Genomic DNA, 9,782 nt, shown 5'->3' with positions numbered 1-9,782 from the left:
GCTCGACGGCCGGCCCACTCCCGGCCGGGCCCGCGCATCGAGCCCGCCGACGCCGGAGACCGCCTCGACCGGCTGATCGAATCCCGCATCGCGGAAGAGGAGCGCCGGCTTGCCCCAAGTGCTTCGGGCCCCGCATCGCCAACGAGCCCGTGGTCGACGGCTTCCGGCTCCCGCGCGACACCCCCAAGTACGGCGGCACCGCCAAGCCGGAGGACCGGGCTGCTGGATTACTCCACCGCGGTCGGCATCGCCCGGGGCAACAAGCGGCTGGGCGGTACGCTATTCCCCACGATGCTGGTCGGCTCCGCCCGCACCGGCTCAACAACCTGCCGGCCGGCAGCATCAACGGCTGGCTGGACTTCCAGGAAGCCTTCGTTAGCAACTTCACCGGCACCTATCGCCGGCCGGGTCGCCCTCAACAGCTTGAGATGTGCAAGCAGGGCCCGGACGAGACGGATCACGCGTACCTGACGCGCTGGTGCGAGATGCGCAACTCTTGCGAGGGCGTGCACGAGATGCAGGCCATCAGCTTCTTCATGGGAGGCTGCCGGCCCAACACCATGTTGTGGCACAAGCTACGCCGCAGCGAGCCCAAGACGATGGCCGCCTTGATGGTCATCGCAGACAAGTACGCGCCGCGCGAGGAAGCCGGCAAGGCGCCGGCTGATATTTCACCGGCCCCAGCAAGACGGGACAACAACAAGCCGGCTGAGCACAAGCCGGCCGAGGGCGGCTCGCATGGCAGCCGGCGGGACAACTACCGCGGCAAGCGTCACAGTGACCAGCCGGACCGCCGGTACGGTTCCGCCCACGTGGCAGCCGTGTCGGACAACGCGGCAGGCGGCAGCCGCCGCCAGAAGCAAACAGACCGGCAATGGAAGCCGAAGTACACCTTCGAGCGGATGCTCGACTCGCCGTGCAAGTACCACGGCGGCAAGAACCCCTCCAACCACACAACCCGCGACCGCCACTTCATGAAGCGGGCGACAAGCGGTGAGCCTCTCCCGCCTCCACCCCCGCCTCCACCAGCCGGCGGGCCGGGTGGCCAAGCCGGCGCAGAGAACGCCAACCTCGAGCACCACGAGGCTAACCAAGTGCACCATGCCGGCCGATATCTGGGCGAAGATGCCGCCTACATCATCTTCACCTCCGAGCCCGAGGACAAGACGAGCCAGCAGAGCCGTTCCCTCGAGGTCAACGCGGTCATCCCACCGGTCCCCCAGTACCTAAACTGGTCGAGCGAGGCCATCACTTTTGATCGCCGCGACACACCGGCTATCTCCGCCGAAGCCGGGCAGCTACGCCATGGTCCTCGACCCCACCATCGGCACAACCCGGCGCAGCGTGCGTTTTCGCGCGTCCTCATCGATGGCGGCAGCAGCATCAACATCCTCTACCGCGACACCGCCCGCAAGCTGGGCATCCAGGAGGCCGAGTTGCGCCCCACCCCCACCGTCTTCCATGGCATCGTGCCAGGCCATTGCTGCCAGCCGATTGGCCGGATCACGCTGGAAGTAATGTTCGGGAAGCCGGATCACTTCCGCACCGAGAGAATCGAGTTCGAGGTGGTGGACCTCGTGAGTCCCTACCACGCGCTCCTGGGCAGGCCGGCCACGACCAAGTTCATGGCGGTGCCCCACTATGGGTACCTAAAGATGAAGCTGCCCGGCCCCAAGGGGGTCATCACCATAGCCGGCGACTATCGCCGCCTCCATGGACTGCGCCACGCGAGCTCCAAGATGGCCCGGACGCTGGTCATCGCCACCGAGAAGCAGCTCATCCACGACGCCGTTGCCCTCGCCAAGGCCGCGCGAGACGGACATGCCGGCTGCGGGCAACCCGGCTGGGACGACCCACTTCCGGCCGGCCGACAACACCAAGAAGATCTCGCTGGACCCGGCGCAGCCGGACAAGTTCGTCACCATCGGTGCCGGCTTGAGCAAGAAATAGGAAAGCGAGCTCACCACCTTCCTCCGTGAGAATCGGGACATCTTCGCATGGACTCCAAGAGACATGCCGGGTGTGCCGAGGGAGTTGGCTGAGCACCACCTCCACGTCCGGCCTGAAGCCAAGCCGGTGAAGCAGCCTCTCAGGCGCTTCGCCGAAGAACGAAGGAAGGCCATCGGTGAAGAAATCGCTCGGCTCCTAGCTGCCGGCTTCATCATGGAAGTGCCGCACCCGGACTGGTTGGCGAACCCGGTCCTGGTTTTGAAGAAGAACGGCTCCTGGCGCATGTGTATCGACTACACCAGCCTCAACAAGGCGTGCCCGAAGGACCCCTTTCCCCTGCCGCGCATAGATCAAGTCATAGACTCGACTGCCGGCTGTGAATTGTTGTCTTTTCTAGATGCATATTCAGGCTACCACCAGATTCCTTTGAATCCGGATGATCAAATAAAGACTTCGTTCATTACCCCGTACGGGCTCATCGCTTACACGACTATGCCATTCGGCTTGAAAAACGCAGCGCCACCTACCAAAGGTGCATGCAAAAGTGTTTGCGGGATCAAATCGGCGTAAATGTTCACGCATATGTGGATGATGTCGTTGTAAAAACCAAGGAGATGCCTACCCTCCTTGATGACCTGAGCGAAACCTTCACCAATCTGCGAAGATTCCGGATGAAGCTCAACCCGGCCAAGTGCACATTCGGCGTGCCAGCCGGCCAACTCCTGGGCTACCTCGTCTCTCAGCGAGGAATCGAAGCCAACCCGGAGAAGATCAGTGCCATTGAGAAAATGGAGCTGCCGCAGTGCCTCAAGGACGTCCGAAGTTCGGCTGGCTGCTCGGCTTCCTTGAGCCGCTTCGTCGGCCGCGGCGGGAGAAGGCACGCCCTATATCGATTGATGAGGAAGGCGGACAAGTTCGTCCGGTCACCGCAGAGCGGATGAAGCCTTCCGTGACTTAAAGCGCGTGCTCTCAACCGCGCCAATCCTTGCAACGCCGGCTTCAATGGAGCCGATGCTGTTGTACATCGCAGCCACCAACCGAGTGGTTAGCGTTGTCCTGGTGGTGGAGCGCAAAGAAGCCGAAAACAGAGAGCAGCTGGTCCAACGCCCAGTCTACTACCTCAGCGAAGTGCTCTCCCAGTCGAAGCAAAACTACCCCCACTACCAGAAGGTCACCTACGGCGTCTACATGGCAGCCAAGAAGCTCAAGCATTACTTTCAAGAACATCCCATCAGGGTGGTTGCCACAGCACCTTTGGCGGAAATTATCGGCAGCAAGGATGCCAACGGCCGGGTTGCCAAGTGGGCCCTGGAGCTAGCCGCCCACACCATCCTCTACGAGCCACGCACAGCCATCAAGTCGCAGATTCTCGCGGACTTCTTCGTCGACTGGGCCGAGATGCGTACCGCGCCACTGTGCCGGATTCCACACACTGGAAGATGCACTTCGACGGCTCGAAGATGCGCAACGGCCCGGGAGCCGGCATCGTCATCACCTCTCCCAAGGGTGACCGGCTGGACTACGTCCTGCAGATCCACTTCGCCGCATCCAACAATGTGGCGGAGTATGAAGCACTCATTCATGGGCTGAAGCTGGCCAAGGAGATTGGCGTGCGTCGCATACTCTGCTTCGGCGACTCCGACTTGGTCATACAGCAAGCATTCGGCGACTGGGACGCGAAGGACGCCAACATGGCCTCGTACCGCTTCCATGTCCAGCAGCTATCCGGCTTCTTCGACGGCTGCGAATTCCACCATGTGCCACGGGCAAACAACGAGGCGGCTGACGCCTTGTCCAAGATTGGCTCAACCCGGCAAGCTATTCCGCCGGGCATCGCCTTGGCGGTTCTCAAGAAGCCGTCCATCATACCGTCACCGGATTCGGATTCAATATTCGTGCCGGCTGACCTGGGGGCTGCTCAGCCGAACCCGGGGGCTTCATCGCCCAAGTCGGGGGCTAACAAGCCAAACCCGCCGGCTACCACGCCGAACCCGGGGACTTCTCAGTCCAACCCGGGGGCTCCATCGCCAAACTCGGGGGCTAGCAAGCCGAACCCGCCGGCCCGCAAGCCGGACCCGGCGACCATGAAGTCGAATCCGGAAGCTCCCACGCAGGAGGCCCTGTTGGTCAGCGTATTCGAGATAAGATGCGTACCTTCATGGGCACAAGAATTCCTCTCCTACCTCACCGACGGTGTGTCTGCTCGATGATAGAGTCCAGGCCGGGCAGATTGAGAGAAGGGCCAAGGCCTATACCATCATCAACCACCAGCTGCACAAACGCAGCGTAAGTGGGGTGTTCCGGCGGTGCGTCGAGCCGGCTGAAGGGATTGAACTCCTACGGGAAATCCATCAAGGAGAGTGCGGACATCACGCCTCATCCAGAGCCATAGTGGCCAAAGCTTTCCGGCACGGTTTTTACTGGCCGACTGCGCTCAGAGACGCAGAAGATTTGGTGAAGAAGTGCAACGGCTGTCAGCGCTTCTCAAAGCAAAGACACCAGCCGACTTCCGCCTTGAAAACCATCCCCATCACATGGCCATTTGCCGTATGGGGCTTGGATATGGTGGGCCCATTCAGAACAGCGCGAGGCGGCATGACACATCTCTTGGTGATGATTGATAAATTCACCAAGTGGATCGAAGCCAAGCCAATCAAGAAACTGGACGGGTCCACAGCCGTCACATTCCTCAAGGAAATCATCGTGAGGTTCGGCTACCCCCACACCATCATCACCGACAACGGCACCAACTTCTCCCAAGGCATCTTCTCTCGCTATTGCGGGGAAATGGGGATCCGGATGGCCCTATCTTCTGTGGCACACCCAGAGTCCAATGGACAAGTGGAAAAGGCTAACGGCTTAGTCCTAGCCGGCATCCGGCCCCGGCTGGTGGAGCCGCTCGAGCGAGCAGCCGGCTGCTGGATTGAAGAATTGCCCAATGTGCTGTGGAGCCTCCGCACAACGACAAATCGCTCAGTCGGCTTCACACCATTTTTCCTCGTATACGGGGCCGAAGCCGTCTCCGCCGGCCGATATCGAGCACGACGCGCCAAGGATCAAGCTCTACACGAAGCCGAAGCCAAAGAAGCTCGCGAAGATGGAGTTGACCTGGTCGAAGAGGCCCGGCTGCTGGCTGAGTCTAGATCTACCATCTACCAGCAAAGCCTCCGACGCTATCACAGCCGGAAGGTCCAGCCCTTAGCATTCCGAGAAGGAGACCTAGTGCTCCGGCTGATCCAGCGGACAGCCGGACAGCATAAACTGTCATCCCCATGGGAGGGTCCCTTCATCGTGAGCAAGGCGGTAGGCAATGATTCCTACTATCTCATAGATGCCCAAGAGGCTAAGAAAAACAAGCCGGACAAGGCCGACGAGGAGACTAAACGTCCCTGGAATGTCAGGTTACTCCGCCCATTTTACACATGAGAACAGGAATGTATGTATCCCTTGTATCCCTTTTGTGAGTTATGAAAAAGCTTGCGCCAAGAGCGCCGTTTACGACAAGTTTTTCGCGTACTTTACCTTGTTTCGCCAATTGGCTTGAACCCTCTCACGCGGTCGGCTCAGTAACGTGATCCGGTTTCCGACAGCCGGCTTCCGACCCAGCTACAGACCGCAACCCGGCTGTCCGGCTGGCGGGAGTAAGGCCTAGGGAGCCGGCACGCGAAAAACGGCTAAGGGAAAGAGTAAAAGCGAGTTGACTTGCAACTTTTCATAAAAGTGCCGGATTGCCGAATTCAGCTCGTTCGACCGAAATACTGTCGGTCTCACCCAGCGGCCCGCTCTTGATCCGGCGACGGATCGCAAGTCGGACGTACGACCGGCAAGGGCACAGCCAAAGAGTGGGGCGGATGGGAAAAAGCGAACGAGTCGAAAGAAAGCAACTCGGCACACAAATGATTAACAAACACATTAAAGTGTGGCATAATTAAAAGGCGATAATATTGTCTTACATCTGCACCCGGCATCCCGGGGATTTAATAAATTGTCTTGCAAAAGAACAACTGAAAAGCAGGTAAACTAAGCCGGAGGGGCATCAGTGGAGCCGGCTGCCGGGTCGTCCTCAGGCACGTCTTCCGCCTCCTCCTCATCCATGTATTCTTCATCATCGGATGGAGGAGGGTTCGGGTCCGCGACGAAGAGGGTCTTGTCGACGAAGTCGGCGATGGTGCTGGCTCGAGCAAGGCGGGCGGCCTTGAGATCGGCTGGGAGCTTGTCCTCCACGCCGGCTCGCCGGAACTCAAGCTGCCCCAGGTCCACCTCGTTGTACCAGGAGAGGACGAAGGACAGCGCCATATCGGCACCGGCGCGCGTGGCCGACTCCTTCCAGTCGAGGAAGCGGTCCGGCGCCCGCTCCATCGCGGAGATGAGGCCGGAGATGTCTTGCGGCGCCGCCTCTCCAGGCCACAGCATGGGCACCAGCTCTTCGGCCGCCTTCCGCAGCTCCCAGCCGAGCTTGGTAACGGGCTCGATACGGGCAGCCATGGACGCCAGATGGTCCTCCATGGATAAGTACTCCGAGCTGCCCTCGCCGGTTTCCCGCCTCCTGGAATCGCGCGCGAGGCCAACGGCTGCCAAAGCCGCCTCCTGCGTCTCCGGGAAGGCCGCTGCAAGAAGAAGAAGCATGTCAGAAGCCATCAAAGCCGAAATAAGCTGCAAAACGCAAATTTTCGAAGTAAGACTGGTGGCAGCCGGCAAGAACCGACTGCCCCCAGCCCGAAGATGGAGATTCCGAAGCTCTAAAGTAAGCCTGGCGGCAGCCGGCAAGAACCGACTGCCCCCAGCACGAAGATGGAGATTTCGAAGTCCTAAGCCAAAAGGAAAAGCCTGGCGGCAGCTGGCAAGAACCGACTGCCACCAGCCCGAAGATGGAGATAGCAAAGAAATCAGAAGTTTCTGCTGCCGGCTACCAACGAAAGCCGGCAACCGACAGCCGAAAGCCGGCAAAGGGAAAGGAACATAGAGATGCACTCACCCGCCAAGCCGCGATCAAGCGCGCCAATCTCGTCCGTCCAGCGCTTGGCGGTAGCCGTCAGCTGCGTGGACTTGGCGGTGACCTCCTCCTGCAGCGCAAGCCGCTGCTTCTCCACCTCCGACAGCCGCCGGCTCAGATCCTCCACCTTCTCCTTCTCCGCCGTCCTGAGGGAGTTGAGCTCGGCGAGGTGGTTCTGCTCCATCAGGCGCAGCCGCGTCAGCTCCCCCTCAGCCACCTTGAGCTTGGCGGCCGCTGATCGTTTGGCCTCCTCACTCTCGGTGCACTGGGCGCGAGCAGCCCGGAGATCCGACTCCAGCCGCGGAACCTTGGCGGCTTCAACTGAAAAGCAGCCGGAAAGAAAGTGTCAGCCAACCAAGACCCAAAAAAGAAACAAGACACCAAGTCGAAAGAGGCAGGAACTTACCCTTGGCGGCCTCCAGCTCGCGGGCCAAGTCGGCCCGATCCAGCTTGGCCTTGTGGTAATGGGTAACGGCGCGGTTGTACAGAGTGGTGCGCCGATCCATCACAACCTAAGGAAAGAAGGAAAATCAGTCAGTCGAACAGGCGAAACCCGTGCCGGCTCCAAGCAGCCGGCCCATGCCTCGGAGGGCTACCAGGATAACAATCAGATCAAAAACAGATAAAACTTACCTTGCCGGCTTCCTCCACCTGGGCGACGTTAGCCGCGGCCTCGGCTGCCCGGCCTTGAGATTGGCCCGCGAGGCCGGAGAAGAACATCTCCACCGATGCTTGGCCGGGGTTCCCCTCCCGGCTGGTCACCTCGCGAGAGTCGGCGCGGAGCCACGCTTGCTCCATGGTGGCAGCCGAGCCGAGGCTGGAGTCGGAGGCGGACGGCACCTGAAGAAGAAGTGCGCCCTTGGCCACGTGCAGGCCTTGCGGTGACGCCGATGAGGTCCCCGTCCTCACCAGCGCGCGCGAGTCGGCGCCCTCCGTGCGCGCCGGCTCGTCCCTTGCCGGCTCCTGCCTGGTCGGCTCGTCCCTCGTCGGCTGTGGCGGCGGCGTCGCTCCGGGCGCAGCGGATGGCCCAGCCGGCCCAGTTGTCTCCGGCGCCTGGGGCGCCCCCTCCGGACTTTCGTCCAGCACCACCACGCTCGGCCTGGCCCCGGCTCCGATCGTGGGCGGCGCAGCCCTACCGGCTCCGGTTCCGGTCGCAGGCGGTGCGGAACTGCCGGCTCCGGCTCCGCTCGACGGCGGCATCCCCAGACCAGCCCCAGCAGCTGGGCCCAGAGGACGAGTCCGGCCCGGGAACATGTCGTCCAGCGTCGCCTGGCGAGTCGGCTCAACCCGCGTGCCGCGATCGGGCGCTGAGGCCAGCGGCACGGCGAAGGAAGACGCCCCCGTGCGCGGCGGCGGCGGTGTAGGTGCGCGCGAGGAAGGCTGCGGCGTCTGCTCCCTCCTCTGGCGGGGAAGCGGCGACACAACGCGCGGAGCCTGCCGGGAGCCGCCGCCCTGGGCAAACTTGATAGGGGCCCTAGCCGGATAAACAGAGAGACAATAAGCATAAAAGTAAGGAAAGAAAAGGAATCAAACAAGAAAAGGAGCGAAAGAGCTCACCCGGCCTGCTCCGGGACCATCTTCGGCTGCTGCCGGCGCAGCTTCTTCGTCTTCGCCTCCAAGGCGGCGGTGGAGCCGGCTCGCTTCGTGCCCTTGGGCGCCGAAGTCGCCGTGGTGCTTGGCGGCCTCGTACGCAGAGGCACGGCGGGGATCGGCCCCGTGCCGGAAGTCGCCGGCTCCTCCTCCTCCTGGTGCTCTGGTGAAGGGGCGGATTGTGCTCCCCCGGCCGCCTAGATCGGGCGCCTGCGGCAGGTCGTCGTCGCCGGCATGGTCGCCGGCTTGGTCAGCCGGATCGACGTGATCCGGCGTCCACCTCTTCGTCGCCAGGTCGCCGTCCTCGGCGTTCTGGCGCTCAAAAAGCTAGAAAGACAGAAAAATATGAGCATATGACAAGCCGGAAGTCGGCAGAAGAAAAAGGAAGTCGGCCTCGCAGCCGCAAGCCGGAAAATGGCAAAGACACGAGGCTTACCCGCGCCGGTGGATGGTCCCTGTCGCGAGGCACCAGCCCGTAACTCCAGTCCTCCGATAGGTTCGCCTTGGTGATGTGGTTCACCCGGCTGGCCACCTGGGCCTTGGTGAGCGGCGCCTTGGACGTACGGTTCGGATCGAACCGGCCGGACATGTGCCCGATCTTGTGAGTGCGCATCTGGAGCGGCAGCACCCGGCGCTCGGCGATGGTGCAGAGGAGATCTTCGGCGGTCAGCCCGCCATCGGTGGCTGTCGCCAGAAGTCCCGAAGAAGGTTCACCTCCGCGTTCGGATCCGTCGAGCGGGCGTTGTGGCTCCAGTTGATCCGGCCGACTGGAGGAGCCGGGTTGAACTCCGGCAAGTTGATCCGGTCGACGAGCGCCCCGTCGTTGCGCACGTAGAAGAATGACATTTGCCAGTTCTTCACCGAGTCGACGGTGGGGATCTTGGGGAAAGGCGTACCAGGCCGGGTGTAGATCGAGGCGGCGCCGCAGGCCCGCAGGCGGCCCTCCGTGGTTTGGGCCTTCAAGTAGAAGAGCCGGCTCCAGAAGTCGATGTCGGGCCACAAGCCGGCGTAAGCCTCCATGAACGCTACGAAGCAGCTCAGGAGGACGCACGCGTTGGCCGGCAGATGGTGCGGCTGGAGGCCGAAGTGGTCGAGGAATCGCCGGAAGAACGTCGAAGCCGGCAGGCCCAGCCCGCGATCGAGGTGCGCGCCGAAGACGACGCGCTCGCCGGGCTCCGGCTCGGGCTCCACCTCCCCGCCGGGCACCCGCGTGATGACCGACTGCGGGATCCGCCGGAGGCGCACCAGG

This window comes from Lolium rigidum, chromosome 3, assembly GCF_022539505.1.
Source record: "Lolium rigidum isolate FL_2022 chromosome 3, APGP_CSIRO_Lrig_0.1, whole genome shotgun sequence".
NCBI lineage: Eukaryota > Viridiplantae > Streptophyta > Magnoliopsida > Poales > Poaceae > Lolium > Lolium rigidum.
This window is presented reverse-complemented; position numbering follows the sequence as displayed.